Source organism: Furipterus horrens, unplaced genomic scaffold (genome assembly GCF_987537825.1).
Source record: "Furipterus horrens unplaced genomic scaffold, mFurHor1.1.pri manual_scaffold_6, whole genome shotgun sequence".
Lineage (NCBI taxonomy): Eukaryota > Metazoa > Chordata > Mammalia > Chiroptera > Furipteridae > Furipterus > Furipterus horrens.
Window position 1 is genome coordinate 84,004,960 of NW_028327176.1, and position 20,647 is coordinate 84,025,606.

The following is a 20,647-nucleotide window of genomic DNA, read 5'->3' on the forward strand; positions in this document are numbered from 1 at the left end:
AGAGGAGAGGCGAGAGGGATGCGGCCAGTTGGGAACTGCAGACGGAGCAGGGAGATGACGGGAGGGGAGGACAGAGAGCCGCGGGGGGCAGTGCTGGGCTGGGAGGAGGGCAGATGCATGTGTCCACCGCAGCTGGCAGGTGAGCAGGGCCTCCCCACCCCGACGCCGCCCCATGGCAGCAGAGCTGACCGGCGCCGCCCACACAGTCCTCCCTCGGGGGCCATCACCGTCCTCTGGGAATGTGCAGCCTTAATGAACTGCACAAATATTTTAAATAAATGTGCTAGAAGCATCAAAATATTGAAGCCACTGTTGTCACACACACTCTGGCTTCGTTGCTATGGAGGAACTCAGCCCTGGCAGCCTCCAATGGGAGACAGGAAATGGGCCCCAAATGGGCTGGTTTAGGAGGGCTCCTGGGCCCAGAGCTGAGAATGAGGGAGGCTGGAGCCAGACAGCATCCCACCCCCCAGCTGTACTTCCCAAAAATCTCCAGAACTGGGTCGTCTCCATTCCTGGAGGCACAGAGCTAAGAGGGAAGCTGAGGTCCAGAGAAGGTAAAAAGACTTGCCCAAGGTCACAAACAAGTCCATGGCGTGGATGAGCCCATGTCCCAGGTGGTTTGCTCTGGGTCCAGATATCTTCCCAGCAGAGTCTTTTTCTCTTTCAAGACCCCATTTTGCCAGGCATTTCAAAGTTGACCCTGTCTCGGGAGGAAGTTAACCCCCAAATAGGGTGACTTCCCAGAGGGGGACCAAGCCACCCAAGTGAGAACTGGGGACCCTCCTGGGACAGAGAGGATGCCCTTGTTCTCCTCACCCACGCCCACGCAGCCCACGGGAGCACAGCTGTGAGGGTCCTCTCTCCTCAATTCCACACAGACCCTGCCTCCCGCGGGTCCCCACACCTGCCCTGCACGGCCTCCCCTCTGAGCCTTTGCCCAGGCTGATGGCTCTGCCTGAAATGCCCACCCGGTCTGCTGCCCTCACATCCAACGTTCACAATGCTGCTTGTTCTCCCGTGGTCGCTTAAAGAGCGCCCCTGGCTGAGTCCTGTGGGCTGGCCAGACTCGGCCCTGGGGTGCAGAGGCGACACCCTGCCCGCCATCATCTCTCATCTGAGCAACCGCCTTTCTAAACTGGTCCCTGCTTTCATCACAGCTCCCCTCCCGTCCATGAGCTAATCTTTTGAGTCACTTACTGGGTCCCAGGCAGCCTCATGTCTCCTCTTCCCTGCCCCCTGGGCCTCCTTGTTCCTGGGTTGCCCCCATATTTCCTGCTTCAGCGCCGTCACACCTGTTTCCTGTCTAGAAGGCTCTTTCTCCCGCTCCTCACCGAGCCAACTCCTTCCCTCTGTTCCACAGAGAGGATGTTCATGACGTCCCCACCCCTCCCAAGTCAGGTGCCCCGGTCTCGCTCGTTCTATGAGCAGCTGGCACTTGCTACGCAGTGACATTGTTCCCCATTTGGGACTGCGTTTCCCTTTGGGTAACTGTCTCACGTGCACCTCTCTCACCAGATGTAAGCTGAGGAGGGCACTGAGCGAGCCCACCCATTTACTGCAGCGGCGTGAGCACCTCGCACAGCTCCTAGAATATACCAGGGACTCAGCAAATACCCCAAAGAGTGCGGGAGTGGGTGAGAGCCCTAGCCCTCGGGGAACCCACGGACTGCTAAGTACAAAGTGTGCAAGGAACTGCAGTGTCTGAGTGGGGAGAGATAATAGCCCCCAGTGGAGATGCTTTCTTGGGGCTTCCAAACAGATCAGCCAGCCAGTGACGGGAAGGTGGGGTTCACTCACCTCTTGCATCAAAGAATTCATCATCCGAGCTCTCCACTGAGTCACTGAGGACATTTTGAAGGTGCCAGGGGGCACCGCCGCCCGGGGTAGGGCCACCTGCCAAAAGGAACACATCTGTTAACCAAGCCTGTGACTGCGTCCTGGCGTGAAGGAGGTAAGCCAAGGCAGCCTCTGGACCAAGGGTCAGTCAGTGCCCTGCACGTCCCTGCCCTCTCCCTCCTGGTGCTCAGTCCCTCAGAGCCCTGCTACAGCTGTGGTTTCTTTTCAGCCGCCACACCTTCCTGAGACAGCTCCTCGGGGCAGCAGAGTTTTCTCCTCTATGGAGCAAGAGTCTGGAGGGAACGGGGTGGGGGGGGGGGGCGTGGGGGGGGGCACCTGGGGCTCAGGAGAATTGTTCCAAGTAACTCAGAACTGTTGGAAGCCAAGTTGGCAGAGCAAATGAAAATACAATAGATAGCCAAAGCTATTAATCACCGATTAGTTCCTAAATCAGGGAATTAATGGGCATTTAAATGACATATTTATGAGATACCAGCAGGTCTTCAAAAAGCACATTTTTTCCCAAAGCAACTGATTTGGCCAGCTGTGTGCTGCTGGGAGCCCAGGATTCTAATCCCACTCCCCTTGCTCCCCTCCTCCTCCCCCAACCCCAAGGAGCCTGACAGTGGGCAGTTCAGCTTCCTCCTGGAGCTTCCCTCTTCTCACCTGCAAACAGGGGTCAGGGCCCTTCCTCACTGACCCCACTGGGCCGTCGTGAAAACACTAAGGAGTGAAGGCCACGCGAATCCCTGGCAGTGGTGGGAAATGCCATACAGATGCCCAAGAGGGTCAGGAAGCCTCCTGAGGGGCAGGGGACCAGGCCAGCTGTACTAAAGGCCGCGCACAGCCTTGAGTGTCAAAAAAAGTTGGCACCATGATCCCAAAATAGCAAGGGAAAGGCCCAGAAGCTCAGTCACCTTGAAGCAGGTCGCCACCCTACACGTCTCTGCATTTTCTTTTCTATTTTTTTATTGTTTTTCTATTACAGTTGCCCCATTTCCCCCACTGTCCCCTGCCCACCCCTCCCGCACTCGATCCCCGCCCTGTTGTCCGTGTCCCTGGGTCCCTCACGCCACTTCCTTCTCTGCATCTGCTGTGTCCGTTGTCCAGGCCCAGGGGGAACAGAGCCAACAAGTGTTTTTGGCAAACAAGCAAATTAATAACAATGATCTGATGAGTAAATACACTCTGCTAGTTGCTTCACAGGTATTAGCCATCCTAACCAAGCCCCACGGAGAGAATGTCATGCATCCCCATCTCACACCCAAGGAAATAAAGCCTCACAGATGGGAAGTCTTCTGCTCAAGGTTGTAAAGCCAGTCCTCACGTGATGGAAGCAGGATCTGAACCCAGATCCTTCTGACTCCAGGGTCTGTGCTCAGGACCACTATGCTGGGTACTCAGCATCACTGTTCAGGGTCCCAGATGTCCTCCTCACTCTTGGCCAAAACAGCCCTCCCACCTGCTGCTGGCCAGCTGGGCAAGGGGCTGGAGGCCTGTCCCTGGCTGTTCTCGGGGAACCCAGCCCCGGGAGCCAGCTGTCCTACTTCTAGAACCATCCAACCACCAGGTCTGCAAATCAGTGTGTGCGTATCCTTGCGACTGTGTGAAAACCTAGAGGTGTGTCCACATTCCCAACTCGCCACATCCCCTTCCAAAGCCCATTCCTGAGACACACGCATGCACACGTTCCCATGTACTCTCTCCCTCATCCCCCTTTTACACACACACACACACACACACACACACACACACACACACACACACACACACACACACACCCCAGATCCTGGCCATGGGTGAAAATTTAGCAGAAAAATGAGAACATGGGCTTTGGAGCAACACAAACCTGGGTTTAATGCTACCACTTACTAGTCTATGACCTGAAGCCAATGAGCCTCTCTGAGCCTTGCTTTTCTCATCTGTAAAGTGGGGGTCATAAGTCTTGACTCACCCTTCGGATATCTAACTAGGATCACCCACCAGAGGGCCCAGCACGCTGAGCACTCGGGAGGCAGCAGCCTCATCAGCTGCAGGGCCGAGGTCTGGGCAGGGCCCTGGCGCCACCCGCACCCAGCAGGCCTTCGAGTAGCCCCCACGGACCCTCCCCAAGGCTGCAGTTCCCTCTGTATCTTCGGAGGCCCCCCTACACCCTCTAGCAGACTGTCCTTCTGTCCTACCTTCACTAGCACACTTTTTTAAAACTCAAAACCAGGATGAGAGAGAAAGAGGACTATCTCAACCGTGCCCAGCAGTCCAGAGAGAAACAAACGATCCTTCCCTGCCCATGGTGCCCCAACCTTCCCTCGGAGCTCCAAGCTGGAGCCAACCCTCCCCCTCCTGGCCCATCAGCACACCACCCGCAGGTCCAGTGTGATCTCCGGGACCTGGTCACAGGCCTGGGTCTCCCCGCAAGCGGGGGCAGCTGGGGGCGGCCGTAGGTCCTGGCTCAGGTCCTCCAGCGCACACGCCTACCTCGCCCATATCAACCCTGGCGCCCAGGCACACAGGAACAGGCAGGTGGAGGGGAACCTGCTGGGCGGTGCGGTGGCACCCTATACCAGGACCCCAGCCTGAGGGCAGAGCCCCACCAGAAGGAAGCTACCAGCTTGCTCTCAGGAACCCGGTCAGAGGGCAATGCCATGTCTCAGCAAGACAGGCCCTGGCACAGCAGAGAAAGGGCTACAGGCATTGGCCGACTTTTCCTGGGCCAGACCTCGGACCAGATGGTGTGAGAGGAAGGAGTTGGGGACAGAGCTGAACTGGATCAGTCCCTGCCCCTGGGGTGCTAGCCTTGGGGCCCTGTCCTGCACCACCCCTGCACAGAGCACAGGCCAGACAAGACATGGCAGCCTGACCCCTAGGCTAAGAGGCACACACACCCTGCACCCCACAGGCGTGGAGAGCACCTCTCTGAGGCAGAGACCCCGCAGGTGGGGTGCGGGGAAGCAGGCCTTCCTGGGGAGGGGTCGAGCCGAGCCTCAAAAGAAGGGTGAGCAGAGTTGGCCAGGCTGGGGCAGGGTGAAAGAAAGGACAGACACAGGTCAGAGCGATCAGGCCACTTCCAGGAGAAGCTGGATCTAGAACTTTCTCCTCCAGGGTAAGAAGTCTGTCTGGCTCATCAGAGCCAGGGAGGGAACATGGGTGTCTGCTATGACAGCCACAGCCCAGAACTACTCAAGTAACACCTGCCAGTTCCCAGGCCTCCAGGGATCCAGGGTGCCTCTGAACGGGCCAGGCCTGGTGTCCCATGCTGGGCCTTCCCCCCATGATGACGGCCACAGCCCTGCCTGAGGCTGACTCTGAAACACTGGCCTAGCAGGCCTGCTGGAGTCCAGCGGTCGGTGCCTCAGAGGCGACAGGGCTGAGGGAGAAGAGCCTGGGCTGCTTGGTGTAGGCTCATCCAGGTGGGCCCACATCTTCCCTGTCGCTGTCGCTGTCACCAGCCTCACACACAGTCTCATACACACACAGCCTCACACTCACATAACCTCACTCATACACAGCCTCACACACAGCCTCACACACACACACGCAGCCTCACACACATACACATACAGCCTCACACACACGCACAGCCTCACACACACACACAGCCACACACACACACACAGCCACACACACAGCCTCACACACACACGCATGCAACCTCACATACACACACAGCCTCATACACACACACAGCCTCACACACACACACACACACACGGCCTTGCATACACACACAGCCTCACACAATACAGCCTCGCATACACACACACAGCCTCACACACACACACACACACGCATGCAACCTCAAATACAGCCTCACACACACACACACACACACACACACACGCGTGCAGCCTCACACACACACAGCCTCACACACACACACGGCCTTGCACACACACACACACACAGCCTCACATACACACAGCCTCACACGCGCACACACACACACACCGCCTCACACACACACACAGCGTCACACGCGCAGACTCACACACAGCCTCACATACACACACAGCCTCACACACACACGCGCAGCCTCACACACACACACACGCGCGTGCAGCCTCACATACAAATACACACAACCTCACACACACACACAGCCACACACACAGCCTCACACACACACATACAGCCTCACACACACACACAGCCTCACAGCACACTCTTAGATCACCCTTCACTGCGTCTCAGGTCTGGCCTGGTGTCCCAGAGGCCCAAGTGCAGGATGCAGCACATGAGATGGTGGCGTCCGTGTGAGGCTCCGCAGGCAGAGGGCCCCTCAGGGCCGTCCTCCTCTCCGCAGCCCCTCCAAGAGCCCGGCCGGCCTCCCCTGTCACGGGAACCACTGTCCCACTCCCACTCCCACTCCAACTTGCGGCTAGCTCACACCCAGCTCTGCCACTTAACAACTGATGATTGTAGTAAATGTCACTCTGCACCATGCTGTGCCTCAGTTCCCCCCTCTGTAAAAGGGGAGTAATGGTCCTTACATAGTCCTTGCATAGGGTTGCTATGAGGATTGAATGAATGAATATTTGAAAAAGGTTTAGCATAATGCCTGGCACTCAGTGCTGTAAGAGGGTCTGTTAAGGAACATAAGTTACCATGATTATCCACAGGCCTTTCTTTACTCCTTTCCTAGGCAGAAGCTCCCCTTTCCTCCTCAGGCCCCTGGAATGGGAGGCCAGAGGGCAAAACTGGAACCGCCTCCTCCCCCTGAGGCTGGGGGTGCCTGTCCCCCAGTGCCCACAGGTTGCTTCCTGCTGCTGGCCAGTCCCTCTCTCCTCTCCCCAGCATAACTTCCTAGGGCTCTGTCCTATGTGCCTGGAGCTACGTCCCAAAACATCCTTTGCCTGTGCCCACTGGGTCCAAGCCTGCCTGCCCCATGGGGCTGCCTGCACCCCCAAGACAGGCAGGGAGCTGGCAGGCATCTTTTCCAGGCTCATAGCCTTAACTGGTCCAGGGATAGGCACAGAGAAGGCTCTTGTTATGCTCAGCATGGCCGAGCGCAGGGTAGATCCAGGAGGGCCCCCTCGAGGAAGTGTCCCATAGAGCAGGTCCTCGGCCTCCTCTCTGGGTCAGGATGAGTGTGGGGACCAGACCGAACCAGGGCCAACCAGCCCATGCTCAGACTTAGAGGGGCTGTGGGGCCCACCCAGGGAGGGAGAAGAGGCCCGGAGAGATGCTGCTTCCAGAAAAAGGCATTACTGAAGGAAACCAGTGCTGGTTGGGGGTTGGTTGCTAGAGAAACACGTCCTAACTATCTCCCAAACTGCTGTATGCGCCACTGATGAGCGTGTTTGCTCAGCTGTTTCAGGGGACATGCCAGGAGTCCGAGAAGGACCTGTCTCCTGGGGTACAGGAGCCCAGATCCTGAAGGACTCAAAAGGAATCCTGCTTCTGCGGCGACCGGGCTGCTCCGTCGGTCCAGGCCTGGTACTCAAGGATTGCGGCTGTGTCCCCAGGCTGCAGGTTATCCTGAGGTTACCCACAGCCCCAACCTGGACTTCAGCCGCAGCCTGAACCTTGAACTCGCCACAGATCAAGTCCCGACCACGATCTGAGAACAAGCTGAGACCCAGCTGCAGACCAGGCTGCGAGCCCAATCTCAAACCGAGCCAGGAAGCCACAAATTGAGCCTTTACTCAGTCACAGCCCCAGCCACACATTCGACAACCACCAAGCAGTGACTGCAGCCGCCAGCTTCATCCTGGCCCCCTTGGCTATGAACAGCACAGGGGGGCCAGATTTCGTAACTCCAAGGATGTTTTCAGGGCTCACACTAAATTCTGTACAGCATTTTCCACCACTGCCAGGGATTCTCATGGCCTTCACTCCTTAATGTCTTCACAAGGGCCTAGTGAGGTCAGTGAGGAAGGGCCTGACTCTGTTTGCAGGTGAGAAGAGGGAAGCTCCAGGAGGAAGCTGACTGGCCCCCTGTCAGGTTCCTTAGGGGAGGGGTGGAGTGGGATTAGAATCCTGGGCTCCCAGCAGCACACAGCTGGCCAAATCAGTTGCTTTGGGAAAAATGTGCTTTTTGGAGACCTGCTGGTATCTCATAAATATGCCATTTAAATGACCATTAATTCCCTGATTTAGGAACTAATTAGTGATTAATAGCTTTGGCTATCATACTTTCATTTGCTCTGCCAACTTGGCTCCTAACAGTTCTGAGTTACTTGGAACAATTCTCCTGAGCCCCAGATGCCACCCCTCTACCCCCCGCCCTCCAGACTCTTGCTCCATAAGGAGGGAACTTTCTCCTCCCTCTAAAGGGAGCTCCCATAGCATCTGCTACTGATGGCTCTGCCACCTGCAGGCTCCTCAGGAGGGCAGCCGGGAGCAGGGGGAGCCCCAAAAGAGGGGACAGAGGGCCCCCTCTGCCTACACAGAAGGGCACCCCCTCCCATCATTCCAGGACCCCTTGTGGGACATGGAGATCAGAGGCTAGGGACCGAGGCACCCAATAGGGAGGCCCAGTTGGGGCCACAGACTCAATGGAGGGTGCTGGGGGCGCTTTCAGAGACCCCCTACCTCAATGACTGGCCAGCTCTCTGGTAAGCAAGCAGCAGGAAAGCAGCCCCTCCCCCAGCGGGGTCTCCGATGACTCCCCTGGGATCGTTCCTACCACCTGCCACTCCAGGCTGCTGCTGTTAAGCAAAGATGGGGCCCAGGTGGCCTCTGTCCCCAGGCTCCCCATTTGGTGCCAAGCCCCAGCACCAAGGATCAGGGCCGGGACCTGCTCTCACGACTGCTTCAGGTCACACTGTGCAACGGAAACAAGCAGGCAGCAAACGGGGTAAACACCACCACCGCCCCCCACACTGGGCAACGATGGGAAAGCTGAAAATAGCTTTTTTTTTTAACCACTAGGGATGATTCCAGGGTTGCTCAGCTGGGACCAGCCCCAAGGGAGGCAGGAGGCGGCAAGTGGGGGTGGGGAAAGGAGAAGGAAGCCACAGGCCAAGGGAGGCCCCAGGGAGTTCTGATCAGGAGGGTAGTGATCGGAACCATTCTGGAGCAGTCCAGAAAAGGTCAGAGGTGGGTGAGTGATGGGCGGCCCCAGATGCCCCACGCCTCGCAAAGGCAGACTAGACTGCCAGAACAGCCCAGCCCCTGAGAGCTCACAGTCCACAGCCGCACACCTAGGTCCCTCCCCAGGAGAGGAGGTCAGGGGCGCAGGGCATGATGCGCTCGGCAAACACTGAGAGCCAAGCAAACATGGTATCAGCAGCAGACGGCTCAGAAGAGGCCTCTCCATCCACCAGAACTCGGCGCCCCTCCCAGACACAGCCCGACGCGTTTCTATTTTTGCTTTCAACCCTTGTTCGCCATCCCCAGCTAACAGTTGGCTACTGCCCCTCCCTCCAGAATAGCAGGTCATCTGGGAAGGAGAAACGCCTCTTCGCTGGCCTCCCCTGCTCCAGGTCTGCACACAAACAGGCTGACCCTCACAGAGGAGAAGCCCTCACACCACCCCCACCGCAGGCACCTTCCGTGGACAGAGCCGCAGCTCTGAGCCCCCCGGCACGCCAGTCCTGGAGAGGAGCCTCACCAGGACGCTTGGAGAGACCAGCTTGACACTCAAGAACTCTGGTTTTCAGGTGCAAAGGCGCCTGCTCCCTGCCAGTCCTGGCCGCACACACTGACCTCACTCCCCAGAGCCACAAAACCTCCCCTCACTGTCCTGAATTCACCCCAAAGACAGGCTACGGCCCAAGCCCCTACATGCCACCCCATCTTGAACCAAGCCCTCTGGGGGCCACATGCCTGGGCCATGGCCCCATCTCCAAGTGAACCTTACAGATGCAGCCCTGGACAGAGCCTGGAGGAAGCAGGGTGGGCCCCTCTGCGAGGACCCAGCTCCCCCACCCCAGAGCCACTGACGGGCAGGAGGCTCCCCCACTCCTCCTCCCTCTTCGCACATGATCTCCACGGGGGCTGGTGGCCACACAGCTGTGCGGGCCTGCGCGGGCAGACGCAGAGCCCTGGAGGTGGCGTTCACCTCCGGAGTGACTCACTAAGGCTCCCATTCCTTTGTGAAAGGGGGTGCAATTTAGCATTTTCTTTCTCCTTAGAAAATAAGAATTTTAAAAGCAAGAGTGTAGAGGGATTCAAGGGGGGGGGGGGAAGCTCAGATCTCATTTGATTTCCAAACTCACTTGTTACGCATTCTCTCCTGCCCCCTCCTTCCCCCAGCCCTTCCCCTGGGGAGCTCTGGTCCCCCTTCCACATGGCTCCTGCTGGAGATCTAGTGATGATCTGGGGCCTGGAACCGCCAGTAGGCCCTCTATGTTCCAATCCTCAGCGTCCCAATTGTTCCCCATCCCTACCACCCTTCTGGGAGGGTCCTTTGGGGTAAGAGATGGGAGGAAGTGGGATCCCTTAAGGCAGAGTAAAGTCAGCAGGGAGAGGAGCCAAAAAAAGAAAGAGCAGTGTTAGAGCTGGAGCTGACGTAAAGCTCATTCTGGCTCCCCACCTCTTCCCCTTCCCTTCCCCTTTTACAGATGAGCAAACCGAGGCCCGGAGGGGCAGTTCAAGGTCAGCCAGTGACAGGGCCAGGCCTCTTCTTTGTTACAGGTGGATCAGGCCGACTTTATTAATTTAGGACCACTAAGCAGAGATTCTGGACTTGACGTTGTAGCTCGAGGGGTTAGAAAGCATTCTCAGTTAGTTTGGCCCGTTGGACCAAAAGGGGATGCACACTAAGTGAAGGTGAAACATCGAGGGAAATTAGCCTGTTAGAGTGGGTTTGTCATGTAGGACCTGCCCACCCCATGCCAGGAGGACCCAAAGGACGCACTTCTCACAACTGGGAAAAATACATGTGTGAGGGGAGCTCCAGGGTCCTTGAATAGCCCTGTGGCTCCTCTTTTCTGCAGTGAGAAGTTACAGTGAAAGCTAGGGCCACTGAACTGGGATCCTTCATCGCAGGAGGGCTAATTGCGTCTTGGAATGGCAGGGGCCAAATAATGGTCCTCACCGGTCAAAGACAGAGGGTGGCGGAGCCAAACACATCACCAGGACAATCTCATTCACAGACGCCTTTGGCTCTGGCTAGTGGATCATGGTGCTCCTGGAAGAGAAGCAGATGAGCTGTCTGTTTGGTTCTTTTGAAGATTTTCATTTATTTGTTTTTAAAGAGTGGAGAAAGGAGGGAGAAAGAGAGGGGACAAAGATGTGAGGGAGATACATCCATCAGTTGTCTCTCACACACACCCCCAGCCAGGGACCTGGCCTGCAACCCAGGCACATGCCCTGACCAGGAACTGAACCAGCAACATTTTGGTTCACAGGATGACACTCAGCCCACTGAACCACACCAGACAGGGCTAACATGGGCAGTCTATTAAACTCCTACTTAATCTATATAAGCAGAAGAGTCCTAGGTCAAGTAAGCAGAAATATCAATTGAATCACCAACACAAAGAGTCATGGCTCCTTAACTGTGTTCCTGACTGAGCCAGTCTGCAGACCCCTTGAGGAAGGACCCCAGTACACTACCCAAACTGTATACTGTTAATTTTTCTCCTGGCTTTCCCCCAAGGCGCCTACAGTCTTTCACCCATGTAACCCTGCCGTGGGGAAAGGAAAATAATCAGACTCGGGAAATTCCTGGCCCCTGCCATTCCAAGACGCAATTGGCCCTCCTGCAATGAAGGATCCCAGTTCGGTGGCCCCAGTTTTCACTGTAACTTCTTACTACAGAAAAGCGGAGCCACAGGGCTATTCAAGGACCCTGGAGCTCCCCTCACACATGTATTTTTCCCACTTGTGACAAGTGTGTGGTCAGCGCGGCTGCGCGGCGAGGCCCGACGGCCCGGTCCGGCGCGCTGCGCGGCGGCCGGCGGCGGCACCATCCACGGCGGGCTCGGGAGACGGAGGCCGGGCTCAGCGCGGGCTCCCCGGCATGCCCCGGCCGGCCGCCGCCTCAGAGCCGGGCCGCGTACGCACGGTGGCTCCGCAAGCGCCGGGATGCGGGCCGGGCCTTCCCTCGCACCACGGTGCGCCGATGCACCGCGCGCCCGGGCACCTCCGCCCCGTGCCCCGCGCCCCGCGCCCCCAACAGAGCGCGCGGTCCCTGCCGCCCGGCCGTCGCGGGCCCATGGACGCGGCCTCCTGGGCCCGCTGCCTACCTGCGCTCGGGCCCGCCTCTCAGGTGCAGGGCCGCTTCGGGTCCCTGCGGTCGGGGCGCCACCAGTGCCCCGGGCGCCCCGCAGCCGCAGCAGGTGCTACTGGAGCCTCTACGCACTCCCGGGGGCGGGGCAGTCTGGTGGGCGGGCGCAGGGGAGGAGGAAGCCAGAGGGGCAGTGATCGGCGGCCCTGTCGGCCAATGGCAGCGCCGATCTTCGCCTACCAAAGGAAGCCCTCGGCCAGTGGCAGCCAGGGGCGGGGACAAAGGGCAGGGCGTAAGGTCACTTGCCTACGGTGGGGCGCGGGGATGGGGCCTTCAGGTTGGGTGGGCTATCCACTATCATACTGTGTGATCTTGGGCAAGTCACTAAGCCTCTCTGAGCTCCACTCAGCAAGTATTTATGAAGCACTTGCTATGTGTCAGTCACTGTGTTAAGTTCCAGGAAGGAAAGGAACTCACATTGTGGTAGTTGAAACAGACATGTAGCAAATATACACGACAGAACATAATACAAGTTGTGATTAGTTCCATTAAAGAAAATAACAAATTATGCAAAAGAACAGCAAGCAAACTGTATTTTTCAAGACAACCAGAGAAAATTAGGTATGGCCTGAGTAAAGACAATGCTAAGGCATCATTGCTGGGGGTGATAAGACATTGAAGGTATACTTTAAAGACCCTATATGTTAGGGATTCATGATTTAGTATTTACAGGTAAGTGACATGAGTTCTTGGATTTGCTTTAAAATACGTAAGCTAAAACAATTGGTTGGGGAATAGAAAGGCATGCTTTTAAAGCTGATCTATTATGTTATCCTCTCTATGTCCAATAATTCTATAATAAAAAGTTTCAAAAGAAAGGGAGAACAGAGCAGGACAGGGAGCCTAATTCCCCCTGGGCAGTCAGAGGAGCCCTCCGACATCTGGGCTGACACTCAGTGTTGGGTAGGAGGAGGCCAGGGAAGAAGATGAGCAAATGCTTTTCATGTGCAAAGCCCCGAGGTGGGAAAGAAGGCAGCATGCGCAAGGAAATGCAGAGAGGCCAGTGTGGCCACAGCAGAAAGATGAGGGTAAAGAGATGCCACACCGTATGTGTCCTTCCACAACCCCTCCTCAGGCACCCAAGAGCAGTGGGGCCGGAGGGGCCGCTGGGAAGCCATCCCCTTGGCTCAGGCCCCAGAACTCACTGCAGAACGCTGTACAGGAGCGTGGAACTGGATGACTGCACATGGACTTGCAGGAGACGCAGATGTTCAGCAGGGTGTCCCAGCATTGTTCTTTGGGGCACAGCTCCATGGTGACCCCCATCAGCAGGCCCTGTGGAGCTGAGAGGCAGCGAGCATGAGGACAGCTGGCACCCCACCGGAGGTGGAAACAGGCAGCCTCTCCCGTTCACGTCCACACTCTCTGTCTCAGTGAGCAAAAGGAGAACTAGATAATACTGGCCTCCACCCACTGCTGCAGTTGCCAGGAGGTCTGGGGCAGCCACCTCAGCTCCCTGAGCCTGCGTCTCCAATCTCCCCTGCATCACCAGTGCCCTGCTTGATGCTGCTCGCTGCCCTCTTGAACGTGGCGTGCCTCTTCCTACCACAGGACCTTGGCACATGCTGTTCCACTTACATAAAATGTCCTCTTCCCCTCCTGGCTGGTTATTTCCTCCTCATCCTTTAGATCTCTGCTTCAACTTCATTTCCTCAGGGGAGCCTCTCTGACTCCCCCACCCAGGCAAGGAGACACCCCTTCTGCATACAGATATGCCCTTTACTTGTCACTTCACTTTTATGAGTGTGATTATTTGATATTAACTGGGAGCATCATGCAGCAGGGGCTCCGTCTAATTTTTTGTTCACTGCTGGGACCTGAGGACCTAGATAGTGCCTAGGACAAGTAGGCGCTCATTAAATGAATAAATGAAAAGAAAAGCAGACCTAGTGTCCAGCATACAGCAAGCACTCAATAATTGACAATGTCCCTCCATTTTTTAACTGGGTATGAAACACACGCAATGTTGTGTGCAACACACAGAAATCTCAAGTGTGCAGCTAGTTAAGTTTTTCTTTATGTATACAGTGGTCCCTCTTTTGCTCTGGGGGATACATTCCAAGACTCCCAGGGGATGCTTGAAACTGCAGAGAGTACCAAATCCTATATATGCTGTTTTTTTCTTACACATACACACCTATGGTATGTGTTTAACTTGTAAATTAGGTACCGTAAGAGATTAACAATAACTAATAATAAAACAGAACAACTATAACAATGTACTGTAATACAAGTTACGTGAATGTGGTCTCTCTCAAAAGGTTTTATTCTACTGTGCTCACCTTTCCACTTCAAGAAACACAGTTACGCGTCTCCTCGCTGTGTCTGCCTGGTGGGCGTCACCGCCTTTGTGCTTTGGGGCCGTTACTAACTAGAACAACGCAGCTGTGCAGCGCCGCCACGGCTGCTCCGCTAATCCGCGTGACCAGTGGGTCAGGAGTGCGCTCTGCGGAGATGCTGGGCGAAGGGCGGTTCGCGTCCCAACAGGACGGAGCTGCGCAGTGTGAGAGAGCATCACGCTACTCAGAACGGTGCACAGTTTGAAACTATAAATGGTTTATTTCTGGAATTTTCCATATAGTATTTTTGGACCATGGCTTACTGAGTGGTGCTGAAAGTGCTAAAAACAAAACCCTGGGTAAGAGGGGCTACCGCACGTCTCTGACGCTACCACTCACATGAAGGCACAGAGCATTTCTTGCACAATAAAGAGTCCCTGGGGCCCTGCTTCCAGAGGTAACTTCTCTTCTGTCTTTTATCACTGTAGGTTGTCCGTTCCTGAACTTCTTGTCTGTTTGCATTGTCCCCACGAGGGATCAGGGACTCCTTCCTGTTGCGGTCGGTCAGCTTCACATCTGTGCTGGCGCTGGTGAACTTCCCCATGGTACGAACGCGTCGCCTCCACCACAGTGTTCTGTCTGATCCCACGACAGTTGCTTCCCCAACAACTTTGCCTTTTAAACATTCTGCAAGGTGCTTGTTTATTTACTTACTTTTTAATGAAAGGAAGCTGAGAAAAGGCCGGTGGCTCCCTGTTTAACATAGCAACTCAAACACACGGGTTTACCTTCCTGCCCTCTTGAAACCCTCCTAAGAGAACAGAAAAAATATTTGTTCTCAAAGGCAATGGAAGAAGTTACTACAGCAGGGGACAGATAGCAGCAGCCTTTTGGAAGCTGGGAGGCAGATGGTGGGGTGAGTGACTTCAGTCTAAGATGTCTCTACTCTGATGTCCTAGAGGGGACGGAACCCTAGGAGCTTTCTTGAACTGAAAGGCGCCAAGTATCTCTGACAGTGGGGAATGGGAGGACAAAGTAATGAAAAAAGTATTGGTTAGATATTTACATAAAGAGGGCTTGCCCTCAGTCAGATTCTCATCTCCTGGCAGGCAATGGCCCTTGTCCCCCAGGCAGAAGATCAGGGGGGTCTCCTCAGACACTCTCTCCCAGCCACTAGGGGACCAAACCCACAACCCAAGCATGGGCCCCAAGTGAGAATCCAACCGGAGACTTTTCTCTTTGCCAGACGACGCCTAACCTACTGAGCCACTTCACACCAGCACAGTGCGGCCAGGTTTTTAAAAATGTCTTCTTTCCTGTCCCACTGTAATGGTGGCAAGGCCCCTCCGCCTGCAAACGGGGAGGGGTGGAGAAGCACTGAAGACTGCGGCGCATGCGTGCGTTGCACCGCCCCAGCAGAACACAAAAAAGGCGTGCTGCAGTGGTACCAAAACCCAGGAAGGTGGTTGGAAGAGAGGGACATACCCTCCTGTCCACTTCCACAGCACAGGGGTTTATGGGGGGGGGGGGTGTCTTTCACATCCTTGGTTCCATTTATTCCTAGGTATTTTGTTCTTTTTGAAGCGATTGTAAATGGGATTGTTATCTTAATTTCCCTCTGATAGTTCATTTTTGGCATATAAAAATGCAACTGATTCTGGATATTAATTTTGTATCCTGCTACTTTATTGAATTCATTTATCAGTGCTAGTAGTTTTTTGGTGGAATCTTTAGGGTTCTCTCTATAAAGTATCATGTCATCTGCAAATAAACATAGTTTCACTTCTTTTCCAATTTGGACGCCTTTTATTCTTCTTGTCTGAGTGCCATAGCTAGGAATTCCAGTGTTATGTTAAATAAGAGAAGTGAAAGTAGAAAGACAACCCACAGACTGGGAGGACATATTCACCAATATATCTGATAAGGGATTAATAGCCAAAATTTATAAAGAACTTGTAAAGCTGACCAAAAAAAAAAAAGCAAACAATCCAATTAAAAAATGGGCAAAGGACCTGAATAGACACTTCTCCAAAGAAGAGATACATGTGGCCAACAGACATATGAAAAGATGTTCACTAATCATCAGGAAAATGCGAATTAAAACCACAATGACGGGACACAACATCCCCCCCCGGGGGTGACACTATGAGACAAAGCCCACCTGGTCACAGAGAAGATGCTCACCTCCCAGGGAATATGGGGCATTTTTCTGCTCCCCTGCTGAGATCTGAGATGCCAGAGCAGTGCAAGAGAAACTTAAAAACTTGCGTTTCTGTGTCACCTACTGGGAAATAACAGAAAGACCTCTTCTAATCAACTTACTAAATACAGAAGTGGCACTCTTACTTTTTTCTTTTTTTTAAAAAGCAGATTTCATTCTTATAAATACCTGTGCAGAGAAAGAATCCATCAAATACCATGGTAACCAAGGTGACAAGGCAGCGCAGAAAACATGAAAACGCTCCAGAAAATAAATTTAAAGATGTGGAAATATGTGATTTTAATGACAGAGAATTCAGGATTACAGTTCTGAAAAAAACTCAACAAGAGGCGAGAAAACACAGATGGGCAGTTTAATGAACACTGAAATAAGATCAAAAAAACAGAAGGAGTGTTTTGCCAAAGAGATCGAAACCTTAAAAAAGAAGCAAATAGAGATTCTGGAGATTAAAAATTCAATAAGAGAGATGAAGAATGAATTAGGAAACTTAGGAAATAGAGCTGACCAAATGGAAGAAATAATTAGTGATATCAAAGATAAAACTCTGGAACTGATGCAGATAGAAGAGAAAGATTTTAGAGTAAAATAAATAAACAAGTAAATAAATAAACGCTATGAGAACTACCTGACTCCCCCAGAAAAAGCAATATAATAGTTATACCAGAAGGGGAAGAGAGGGAGAAGGGAACAGAGAGCCTACTCTAATGAATAATTGATGAGAACTTTTCAAACCTATGAAAAGAGCTAGATCCTCGAATCCAAAAAGCAAGCAAAGTACCTAATTATCCAAATCCTAAAATGCCATCTGTAAGGCACATTATACTGAAACTGTCAAAAGTTAATGGCAAAGAAACAATTCTCAAGTTAGCCAGGGAAAAGAATATAATAACCTATACAAGAAAGCCCATTAGGTTACTATTGAATTTTTAAGCAGAAACCCTACAAGCTAGGAGAGAGTGGAATCAAATATTTAACTGATTGAAAGAGAAATTACCAGCCAAGGATAATATACCCAGCAAAGTTATCCTTTAAATATAAAGGAGGACTAAAGACTTGTCCAAGCATACAGAAACTGAGAAAGTTTACAACCACAAGACCTGCCTTACAGGAAATATCGAAGGGGGTTATTATAACTAAAACAAGCAAAAAAACAAAAGGATACAGAATTATGAGTAAGAAGACTAACAGAAAGAAGCAGGAAATTGCAACCCTGATTCAGAATAGGGTATTATACACTTAAATATAAACATAAAAGGGGGAGGAGGTAAAGGTCTGAAATTGCAAAGGGGAATGGAGATAAGATGCACATAGAAGAAAAGAACTACAGTATATATGAAACCTTCTTTTGCATAAGCCTAAGAGTACCCCCACGCACACACACACACACACAAAAAAAGTTTTTTTTAAAGCAGTACTGAGACACATGACCTAAAAAAGAGAAAACATAGGGGAAAAAAATCATAGGATACCACCCAATTAAAACACACAGAAACACAAGGGAAAAGAAACAACGCAGACACAGAGCTATCAGAAAACAAACGATAAAATGGCTATAGGAAATTCTCATACGTTGAAAATCACCCTAAATGTAAAGGAATTGAACTCTCTGATAAAAAGTCATGGAGTAGCAGACTGGATTAAAAAATAAAATCCAACCATATGCTGCCTAAGAAGACACATCTTAGCTCTAAGGAAAAATATAGATTCAAAGAGAAAGGGTGGAAAATGATTCTCTCAGCAAGTGGCACCCAGAGAAAAGCAGGTATGGCCATACTTATATCTGACAAAAGAGATTTCAAGATAAAAAGGTAACAAGAGACAATGATGGATACTTCATAATGATAAAAGTGACAACAGATCAAGAAGACACAGCAATTATCAAGATATATGCACCCAACTCAATAAAGGCAACCAACCAAATGGGAGAAAATATTTGCAACCACCTTCCATAAAAGGACAATATCCAAAATATATAAATAAATCATACAATTCAACAACAACAGAACAATTTAATGTTTTAAAAATGGGCAGAGAACCTAAACAGACAATTCTCCCAAGAAGGCATACAAAAGGACAACAGATATATGAACACAGCTCAACTTCATTAACTATTAGGGAAATGCAAATCAAAACTAAATGAGATACCAACTCACACTGTTAAAATTGCTGTTACTAGTAAGACAGACGAGTAGTACTAAGTGGTGCAGAGGTAGTGGAGAATAAGGAACCCACATACACTGCTGGTAGAAATGTAAATTGATATAGCCACTATGGAAAACAGTATGGAGGTTTCTCAAAAAAATCGAGTCATTACCATATGAACCAGCAATTTCTCTTCTGGGTCTCCACCCAAAACATGTAAAAACATTTATTCAGAAAGATATATATGTACCCCTATGCTCACTGCAGCATTAGTCACAGTAGCCAAGACATTAAAACAACCTAAGTGTCCTCAGATAGATGACTGGATAAAGAAAACGTGGTACATACATATAATGCAATACTACTCAGCCACAAGAAAAGATGAAATACTGCCACTTGCGACAAATAGATACATCTTGAGAATATCATGCTAAGCAAAATAAGTCAGCTGGAAAAAGTCAAGAACCATATGATTTTATTCATGTGGGATATAAAACTGAAAGCAACAAACAAACAGATTAAAAACTCGTAAGCACAGACAACACTACAGTGGCTGCCAGAAGGACAGGGGCTGGGTGGGTGTGTAGTAAAGGGCAATGGGGTTCAAATACACGGCCACGGGAAGGGGTTTGACGGTGGGTGGCGAACACACATACAATGTACAGGTGCTGTGTTATAGAACTGTACACTTGAAACCTATACAATTTTATTAACCAATGTCACCCCTATAAATTTTTCTTTAAACAGAAGTCTTCGAGAATTAAAAAGAAGAGAGGACGTCTGGCCAAGATGGAGGCATACGTAGATACACCTTGCCGCCTCATACAACCATAAGAAGGATCACAGCTGACCCCAAAACAAAAAACAGAACTGCCAGAAAATTGAACTGTATGAAAGTCCAACAACCAAGGACTTAAGGGAGAAATATTCATCCAGATGGGTAGGACGGGTAGAAACAGGGAGCTGGGGTGGAGAGGAGATGGTGTAGTGGTGGTGGCGAGGCAGCTGCGGCATCTGGCAGAACAGGCGGTCCCACATTCAAGTCTGGTGGATAAAAGCCAGGAGGGACACCTGGGGAGCGATTCCAGACCCAGACGAGACTCTGCAACCCAAAGTTCCAGTGCTGGGGAAAAAAAGCCTCATAGCTTTTGGCTATGAAAACCAGTGGGGCTTGGGGTGGCAGAAGAAACTGCCCATCTCTGTTTAGAGGGCCCCCACAGTCCCAGAATAATTGCAAACGCACCCACTCTGGGAACCACCATGTAGGAAACAGCTAGAGAGGTACCAGGTGCATATGGGAAGTGGGTAAGGTGACTGGAAACAGGCTGAGTGCTGAGCAAGCGACATTGTTCCCTCTCTGACCCCATCTACATACAGTGCCACAAAGCAGTGAAACAGAGGGCCACCCCTTGGCAATACCTAAGGCTCTTCCTCTTACAACATAACAGGTGCGCCAAGACAGGGCGTCAAAGCAGCTCTATCTAATACACAGAAACAAACACAAGGAGGCTGCCAAGTTGAGGAGACAATAAAATATGGCCCAAGTGAAAAAACAGATCCAAACTCCGGAAAAAGAACTAAATAAAATGTAGACAGACAACCTGTCAGACACAGAGTTCAAAACTCTGGTAATAAGGATGCTCAGGGAACTCATTGAGTACAGAAAAGGCATAAGGGGAAAAAAATGAAGGATACACTAAGTGAAATAAATAAAAGTCCACAGGGAACCCCTAGTAAAAGGAAGAAAGCTGGGGTTTAAATCAATGATTTGGACATAGGAAGAAATAAACACTCAACCAGTACAGAATGAAGAAACAAGAATTAAAAACAACAGAGAATAAAAAGTCTCTGGGACATCTCCAAATGTGCCAACATCTGAATCATGGAAATGCCAGAAGGAGAAGAGAAAGTGCAAGAACTTGAAAACTTATCTGAAAAAATGATAGACAGTTTCCCTAATTTGGCAAAGAAAATAGACATACAAGTCCAGGA

The 20,647-nt window shown here is 51.8% G+C and overlaps 1 protein-coding gene across 1 annotated transcript in view; it reads right to left on the reverse strand.

The window, feature by feature from the left end:
• Window positions 1-12,027, reverse strand: part of LOC150006672 (F-box/WD repeat-containing protein 10-like) — a 79,833-nt gene extending 67,806 nt beyond the window's left edge. The window contains exons 1-2 of the mRNA XM_090281985.1: window positions 11,973-12,027; window positions 1,801-1,896 (exon numbers count right to left, since the gene is read on the reverse strand). The gene's annotated coding sequence lies outside the window, so the exon portion shown is untranslated. The remainder of the gene's footprint in view (window positions 1-1,800; window positions 1,897-11,972) is intronic.
• Window positions 12,028-20,647: the final 8,620 nt, after the last annotated feature.